Here is a 9,755-nt window from a genome sequence, read left to right on the forward strand (position 1 = left end):
TGACGTTGGGTGTATGGACTGAATTGTATCCCCTCAAAATTCATACACTGAAAACCTAACCTCCAATGTGACTATATTTGGAGATAGGGCCTTGAAAGAAGTAATTAAAGTTAAATGAGGTCATACAGGTGAGGCCCTAATCGATAGGACTGGTGTCCCTATAAGAAGAGGGACCACCAGAGATTTCCCCCTTCCCCACATGAGCACAGAGGAAAGGCCATGTGAGGACACAGCGAGAAGGCTGCCATCTGCCATTCAGGAAGAGAAGCCTCACCAGAAACCAACTCTGCTGGCACCTTTATCTTGGAATTCCAGCTTCCAGAACTGTGAGAAAATACATTTCTGTTGTTTACGCCACCCAGTCAGTCTGTGGTATTTTGTTACGGCAGCTCAACAGACCAATACATTTGGGAACTCAGAGAGAGAGTTCTGGGAGGGGAACACCAACACACAGGCCATTTCTCACATATTTTATTTTTATTTTTATTTTTATTTTTATTTTTATTGCTAGGGAAGATTTGCCCTGAGCTAACATCTGTTGCCAATCTTCTTCTACTCTCTATGTGAGCCGCCATCACAGCATGGCCACTGATAGCCAAGTGGTGTAGGTCCACACCTGGAACTGAACCCAGGCCACCAAAGCAAAGTGCACTGAACTTAACCACTTGGCCACTGGGGCTGGCCCCCACACACACATTCTTGAGCCCCTTCTGTTAGCCCAGCAGCAAGCAGGGCTGAGCGGGGACCAGACCCCAGCCTCCACAAGCCAAGCAAGAGGGAAGAGCTGAGGTCTGACCCGCTGCTGCTGCCCCAGCCATGAGGAGACACGGGGCCAGGCGCTGGCTGGAAAAAAGGGAACAAATACCTAAGCTCCTGCCACATCTCAGAAAGCCCCCTGCTGGGCTCAGCACCGTTTGCTGACGGAATCCCTCAACTGCCCTTCCAAAGAGGGATTCTTCCCCCATATTCCAGACAAAGCAACTTGGAGAGATCCAGGAACTTGCCCCAGTTGACCTAAGCCGAAGGGTGGAGGGGGATGAAGATACAAACCAGGGCAAGGGACAGTCACAGCCTCCAAGAGGCTCAGGCTCTTCCAAGAGACATCTCTCCGATGGAACGGCAGGAGATTCCTGGCAGTCCCGTAACCTGGTCTGCGTCTGCACAGAGCGGTTGTGCAAGGAGTCAGCTGTACGTGGGTCTGAGAGGACCCTCCGCCTGCCAGGGCTGCTGGCGTGGGCCCAGGCTCCACACAAGAAGAGTGAGTGATCCCATTGTAAAGGTGAAGAATGCTTTCGTTGGGATTGTCCTAGAGTGTGTCAAAGTGGTAGGCATGGTCTCCAGAAGTGGGCTGGGCACCACGGAACCCCAGCCCCGCAGGGCAGAGCCCTGGCGTTTGACGGGCTTGCACGGAGACCACACCTCCACCACCTGGTGACCAATTAAATGGCAGGTTGTGGAGAAGATGGCAATCAGGTGTTTGAGTGCTGACACTCAGACCTGCTGCCCTCCTGTGTGACTCTCTTCAAATAGAAATGGAGATGACTGATGAGAGGGGGGCGGGGGGTGGACACTCAACACCAAGCAGTGCTAATCCTCCTGTGTCCTCACACCCAGGCAAGGGGTTTGGAGAGGGAGAGTCCATCCCCAGGGTCCTCACTGTCCAAAAGGCAGAATCCCAAGGTGGGGTGACCAGGATTCTGGAATTCTCTGCAGAATCTGGGCTGGGTGGGCAGACATCTGAGCTGGAGACACCTGTGCAGCCCCCCAACACACATCCCTCCTTTCTGCCTGTTTTCTTTGTTTCCATCTTCCCCAATACCTTTCAGGCCCCTTCTGCCCGCCCCCCACCTCCTCAGAGCTTGTGTGGCTGGTGTGGGAAAAGCGGGGCACACGCAGGCGCCTACCAGGGGGCCACGCTGGCCCCTGGGCTGCTGGCAGGCTGAGGCGGCGCCAGCAAGCACGCAGCTGTCTCGGGGCCTGACCCTGTGACTGAGCCTCAGTGCTCCAGGCCACTGCCCTCCAGCTCCCTCTGTTCCAAGACTTTCCCCAACCTTGAAAGGCTGGCTCCTTCTCACCCGGTCAGTGGGTTTATGTTTCTGTCACCTCCTCAGAAGAGGCCTTCAAAAGCAGCATCTGCTCTGCATTATCGTCTTCATAACTCATATCACGATCTGAAGTCATCTTTCTTATTCGTTCACAAGTTTCTCTTTCTCTCCCCCACCAGAATGAAGGCTCCAGACAGCAAAGGCCGTGCGCATCTCTGCGGCTGCATCCTCAGACCCTAGGCTGCCTGACTCATCAAGGGAGGGCTCGACTCTGTTGAATGGGCCGTCCGGATGGACCTCCAGTTCTGATTAATACTCTATTGCTATGAAACATAAAGTGATGATGCCCGAGTGTAGCAGCCTTTTCCGGTTGATGAAACATTGCATGAGTCACATTTTCTACATACAATGGCTTGGGCTGGGTTATCCCCACTTTTACATATGCGGAAACTGAGGCTCAGAGGACCTATGGGATTTGCCCCAGGTCACAGCGCCAGTAAGCAGTGGAGCAGGGGCTCAAACAGACCCCAACTTCTATTCCCTTTCCACAGTCAATTCCCTCCTTTTCCTCTGACACTCTCATCCACGCAGATGCCCACAGCAGGCGCAGGTGTGCACGAGGATGAAAAACATCCACCACGAGACCGAGGCCAGCCTGCGACTGTGCGTGAGGAGACGCATGCGGCACTGCACGAGAGTGGCCTGTGAAGGGGACAATTGTATAAGTGTGGGGAGTCGGGGAGACGTCAACATGGAGCCACCTCTGCCTGGCAAGGCTGTTTTTTATTCTCTGAAAGCTTTCTTTTCTCCTTAAAAATTTTCTCAACATGTCAATACATAGTTATCGGGCATCTCCCACATGCCAGCATTTTGCCAGGCACTGGGAATTCAACATAAATAAGAGAAAGTTTCCACCTCAGAGTGGAAAAGAATGAAGAAGAGAAACAAAAACCTATTTCTTCTGCCATTAATTCATTCGCTCAGGTAAGTCAGTCACTCTTTGAGCCCGCTATAATACATTAAAAACCAAGCACTTGATCTAATTTATCAATATCAATACTAGTATTACATTCGCAAAAGGCCTTATAATTTTCAAAAAATTGAATGTATTATTATATGGCATATTATTTTATAGAGGAGTTTTTTCATACCTTCAGAAAAACAGAAACAATTTTCCTAGGGCTGGCTCATTATAAATTCATGTGCCAATTCTATAATAAAGCTGGGATTTAGAAAGCCAGCCAGACGCATGCAGACCCGTGGGAAAAAGAGGCTGTTGAGGTCAAGGCCAAGGCTGACCATTTCAGCTCACGGTGGCTCAGTTTCAGGCCACGCCTTTCGTTATCTACTGGTTTCCAATGAGAAGTAAGAGGCACTAAAAGGTTAATATGCTGTGGGTATTTCTTCTCACCCAGACGTCAACTCCAGAAGAACAGGTGGCTGACTTTGTGTTTACTTTTGCATGCCTCGCCCCCAGCGTGTTTGGTATACTGCAGGCAGAGAAGACGTGTTGACTAAATAGATACAAGGAGAGTAACTATAAAGTGACGCTTTTGTTTCTGCAAATGCCTGAAGCTGTTAGGATAAAAGGCATCATGTGGAATCTGAAACATCACTGCCTCTTTCAGGAGCATGTGGGTATGTGTCACGATCATTCATGATGTCAGCAAAGCACGTTCGGCTGGACAAAAAACTATGTGCAAAGATACCATGGTTCTGCAAACAAGTCCATGTTTTGGGTTGAAATTGCTACAAAGCACAGGTTATTCAAAGGGTAGAGTTCGAGTTGGTGGGTACAAAACCTTCCTGGATTCTGGTTTCTTAAAGCTTGAATGGCCTGGTCTTCTCAGGGGAACTCCATACAGGGCTGTTTTGTCCTGGCAATAGTTAAAGGCTTTGAAAGCTGCTCCTTTTCTGCTCCCCTCCTGTATCTTTCACATGAAATCATTCCGTGGGAAAGCAGTTAAGTAGTGCCCACCCATCCGTGTGGGCCTGTGTCCCTAACTCCTTGGCGTCTGTGTTGGCTAGCAGTTGAGATCCCAAGATCTGAAGCCAGACCTCCTCGTTCTGACTGGGTGACCTTGGGCAATTCGCTGACCCTCCCTAAGTCTCAGATGCGCTGTCTGTAAACTGGGGGTGATAATCAGAACATCTACTTTTATTGTGAGCCTGTTACAAGGGTATGCGAGTTCATACCTGTACAGCACTTAGCACAGGGCTTGCTTGTGGCAAACACTTGGTTCATGACAGCTGTAATCTCCTCACCCCCAGGGCCGCGAAGTCCCAGGTTGGAAGCCCCAGGTTCAGACCAACGTGCTCATTGTGTGACTGAAGCTAAGTCTCTTGACCTTGGTCTCAGTTTTCTCACCTGTAAAATGGTACCAGGTAATCCTCAAATAAGGCCAGGCCAGTCGTTGGCAGTTATTTATCAAATAGTAATTGATTATACGAAGTAATGGTGGGCTATTGGTAAAGCCTGGACACAGAGGGCAGAATGGTAAAAATAAAAACTCATCAGTTTTGTTCTCTGAAAGCAGTTAGTTGGAATGAAAAAGAGAAGACAGATATTGGTATGGCCCACAGCGTGTAATATCCTTGCTCTGTCGGACACAGAACTCCTCAGGTTCCCTTGGTCACCATCTTTTTCCAAAGCCCTGCTCTGGGGCTTGTCATGAGGGACAAGATGCTGCACTTTGCACTTCCTGGCACAAAGGAAGAGGTAGCGTGTTTATCTGGCCTCTTTGGATTTGGGAGACAAGGTGGGCTGCTCTTGGGAACATCACTTCAATCTACTTACGGGGTGACCCAGAAGACCGCCAGCTTCAAGTAAGTCCCAGAGCGAGAAAGGCCCCTGCAGCAGGTCCAAGATATGGACAAGCTGCTCTGCCTCCTGGGCCTGTGATCCAGCGTGTCCAGTGGTGGATATGGATGCTGTGTGGAGTCTCGGGCAAGCTCCAATGGAGAAGTGTACCACATACCTTGCGGTTCTGGAACAAGGTCATACCCTCTCTGGCAAAGAATCACATCTGAAAAACAGCTACTGGAATGCTATAGAGACTGAGTGTCTGACCAATGGGCACCAAGCGACCATTCAACCGGAGCTGCCCACCAAAAGCTGAATCCATGTGTCCGATACACGAGTCCTAAAGTTGGACGGCAAAGCAGTAATCCACTGTGTGATGGGAGTGACACATTTGGATCAGGCTTGAGCTGGCCCAGAATGTGTAAGGAAATTGCATGAGCAGGCGGCCCAGACCCCAAATCACCTGCCTCTGTTGCAGTACTTCTTTTTCAACCCACATTTATGGCCTGGTGGGCGTTCCCTATAACCAACTGATGGATGTGCTAGAATTATGGTCCCACTCAGGTCATCTCTGAAGGACAGTGATAAAGGGAAATCCTCCCTAGCGTACATTTGGTCATCCACTTTGTGTATAGGGAGAGATAGTCCAGAGGAAGGATACACATGGATTACTAGTAAGTGGCAAATGGTTTTGTCAGTTGGTCAGAGTCCTGGAAAGAGCAAAATGAAAAGTTGAAGCAAAGGGGGTCTGGGAAAGAGATAAGCGTATGGCAAGGCCAGGACTGGGGTACATTTCCATGATCCTAAGAGTGAAGGCTTCCTTAAACTTCATGCCCTATCGTGCACTGCCTCACCTGAGACCCAGCCCTCATAGATGGACCTATGGAAACACACAGGAAGGGAGCAGATCTCTGAGACTCACGTTAATGTCCACCAAGGAGCATCTGTCACAGAGGAGGCACTGAACAATCATCGGGCAGGATAACTCATCCTGTGACTGTCAGCCAGCCCTTCTCTTCAGTCATCAGTCACCCTAGTGCTGGCACAGTGGGCCGACGAACATAGTGGACGTGGTGGCAAGAGGGAGGCTTAGCATGGGCTCAAGATCACGGGTGCCCTCTCACCAACTTTAGGAGCTACTGCTGAGTGCCCAGGCTGCTCGCGGCAGAAGTTGACTCTGAGCTGTGTATATGGTGCTACTCCCCAGTGGGGGGAGAAAACATCCAGCCACACGGTGGTAGGTTGATTATATCAGACCCCCGGTATTGAGGGGGCAGTGATTTGTCCTTACTAGAATCAATGCAAACTCCAGCACCACCTGTGTGCTTACAGAATGCCTGATGTCTCAATGTGGTATCCCACATCACAGTGCCTCAGACCAAAGAACCCATTTTACAGCAAAGAGGCACACCACAGGCTCATGACCACAGGATTTACTAGTCCGACCCCATCACCCAAAATTAGTCAACTTGATAGAATGATAGAATGACCTGTCAAAGGCTCAGGAAAGCACCATCTGGTAAACCATGTCGAGTTGGAGTTCTCTCCTCCAAGATGGAGTGTATCCCGTAAACCAATGCTCATGATACGGTACTGTGTCCCTGTCTTAGTCAGCTCAGGCTGTTATAACAAGAATACCATAGACTGGGTGACTTAAACAACATTTATTCCTCACAGTTCTTGAGGCTGGGAAGTCCAAGAGCAAGGCATTGGCAGATTCCATGTCTAGTGATGACAGTCTTCCTCGTTTGCAGATGGCCATCTTCTCATTATATCCTTACATAATGGAGAGGAGGGGAGCGAGCTCTCTTCCTCCCCTAATAAGGACACTAATCCCATCATGGGGGCTCTACCCTCATGACTTAATTATCTCTCAAAGGCCCCATCTTTTAATATCATTCTATTGGGAGTTAGGGTTTCAACATATGAATTTGGGGGGGACAAAAACATGCAGTCCCCTATAACCAGAATACACAGATGGGGGTACCAGGGGTTGGAACTGGAAATGGCTCCTCTCGCTATTACATCCAGTGACGTATTTCTGAATTTGTGATTCCCTTCACCATAATCTTGGGATCTTCCAGATTAGAGGTCCTAGTTAACAGAGGGAGACGATTTCTACCAAATGACATCGTAAGAATTCTACTAAACTGGAAGCTGCAACTACGACCCATCCACTTTGGGCTCCTCATGTAGTGGACCAACAGGCAAAGGAAGAAAGTTCTCATACTGGCTAGGATAATCGATCCTGGTTACCATGTGGAGACAGGATGGCTGCTGCACAATGTGGGCAGGGAGAATGTCTGGTACCCAGGGACTCTCTGGGGCATCTCTCAGTACTTTCATGCCTGGTGATGACTGTTAATGGGTAGCTACAACAGCCAACAAGAGCAGGGCAACTAGGGGTCTACACCTTTTGGGAATGAAGGTCTGGATCACCCTACCAGGAAAACAACCCAGACCAGATGAAATGCTAACTGAGGAGGGGGCATCTAGAATGAGTAGTAGAAGAAGGAGACGATGACTATCAATTAGAGCCACTGGACCAGTTACAACTATGAGGATTGTAGCTTGTTTTGCTAATCCTCTTGCCTCAGTCTTTGAGGAAAACACTCTTGACCTCCACCTTGAAGGGAGCCATGTAACTGATTGGACCTGTAGCTCCATTCTTGGAGAATAAGTAAGGATGTCTCTGTTTGTACAAAACAACTGTAAGCCCTATATTGTAGTATAAAGGCTGAAAATAATGAGAGGGCACAAGGGGTGGACTGTGTTGGACACAAACTGGTTCTCCTCCTGAGATTCTTTTCATTGACTCTTTACTTCCAAAGGGCTGCCTGCCTTCCAAACCACTGCCACCTTTATCAGAGCCCTTCCTTGTGGCCTGAGCTGATGGAGTCCAAGCTGAAGGCCTAGAAATACGTGGTCTTCACACCCGACATGTTGAGCCTATCTCTCTGAGTCACCACTCCAATTCCGATTAATATCAAATACCATACCATGGGCCATGGAATCTGGCTTCCTAAGTGGACACCAAGGTACAGGGGATGCAACCTCTGCCTATGGCATAACCTTGAGCAATGGGAAGTGGGAAGCAAGAGAGAGCCGGCAAGATAAATTCCTCCTCCTTTCTGCCCTCTGAGAATTCCTCCAAGGGGTGGTTTCACCTTGCACCCTGTCTGGAGAAAGTCCTCTTTGTCAAGTGAAAATGCCTGTCCGGCAACTGGCTGCTTCTCTTTGCAGTTCGTTTTGAAGTGGTAACCAATGTAGTAACATTGTTTTGCATCTTTTTTTGCTTCACTTCTCTTTTCCTCATCCTCCCCACCCTGAGCTCATACCTCCCAAAGAAGGTATCATACTTTGATTCTTGCCTTGGGCCCTGCTAAGACACTTGCCAATCTTGTCCTCAAGACTGGATACTTGAGCTGGGATGCTTCCCTACTCTAGTAGTCATGATTGGGACTCACCAATATAGCTGGCTCTCCTCCCCTTCTGGGCATATAAAAGAATACACATCTCTGACTCTTGAAATGAGGCATGACCGTGTGACCCGCTTTGGCTAATGATGTGTTAGCAGAAGGAGCGTGTTTCATTCCCAGAGACAAGAAGAGCATTTAGGAAGCAGTGTGCAGTTCGTGTTCCTCTTCCCCTGCCACAGCGACTGTGGAAAGGTGTGTAGATATAGCAGCACCACAATATTCAGGCAACCTCAAAGGCTGAGCCACCATCTGGGCAACAGCTTCCCTGAAGAAATGCCCAGATCTACAGTGTAATTCGCAGAGGTGAGAAACAAACTTCTGTTGTGTTAAGCTGCTGAGATTTTAGGGTTCATCGGTACCTCAGCATAACCTTGCCTATACTAACTGATGTTACACTTCCAAACCATATGAAGGAGGGGTGCTCAAGGAATCACTGTCATGGGAAGAGGGCTTGAAGAAGAGGACACGAGCATCTTGCTCCCTAGCTGATATCTGCTGAGCCTTCCATGCTTTCCGTGCAGAGCATGGTGAAGGAGATCATTCATCATCCATTCACTCAACGAATTACCATGGAGCACCTACAACATGCCAGGAACAGTTCCAGGGGCCGGAGAATCAGCAACGGACAAGACAACTGATACTACAGGTGCCCTGTAGAATTTGACTGGCTTTCGTGAACCAAGAACTTCTTACCTGGAGGTTTCTGAAGGTTGGAGAATTGCTAGAGCAGCCTGTGAGAACAAAAGAAGAGGAATATGGTGCAGTGGACCCAGAAAAATGAGGATGGGCAGCCCCGCCTCCCCACAGATCTTGGAATGCTTAGAAGGAGACCCAGCAGTTTCCATGGCTTCAGGAGAGGTCAAAAGCAAGAGCCACAGGACTGCCCTGCTGGCCAGGAGAAGCGATGTATCATTCAACGAGGGATGGGATGGGGCTCTTGGCTGGGCTGAAGGGAAACCCAGTAGGCTGCCCCTGAGAGGATTCTGGGTGATGGACCCACACAGATCAAAGCTGAGCAGTGCCTCTGGAAAGCAGAGGCCACCACCAGCCACAGGCCAGACCGAGGTCAGGCCTCTTACACTCCAACAGGTGACTAGTGACATAAGACATAAGACATGAATCTTATGTGACAGACAGACTCTAAAGTAGTTCCCCATGATCCCTGCCACCTGATGTTCACGCCCTTGTGTAATCCCATGAGTGCGGGTAGGACCTGCGACTTGCCTCTAACCAATGGAATATGGCAAAGGTATAAGTAATTACGTGTATTCGATCACATTAGATTGTAGCGTTCATCTTGCTAGAGGCTCTTTCTCCATCTGACTTAAAAAAAAAACTAGGCAGCTACATCAGGAAGCCCAAATGGCAAGGAGCTGAGGACGGCCTCTAGGAGCTGAGGGCAGTCTCCAGCCAACAGCCAGGAAGAAG

This window comes from Equus przewalskii, unplaced genomic scaffold, assembly GCF_037783145.1.
Source record: "Equus przewalskii isolate Varuska unplaced genomic scaffold, EquPr2 ChrUn-9, whole genome shotgun sequence".
Lineage (NCBI taxonomy): Eukaryota > Metazoa > Chordata > Mammalia > Perissodactyla > Equidae > Equus > Equus przewalskii.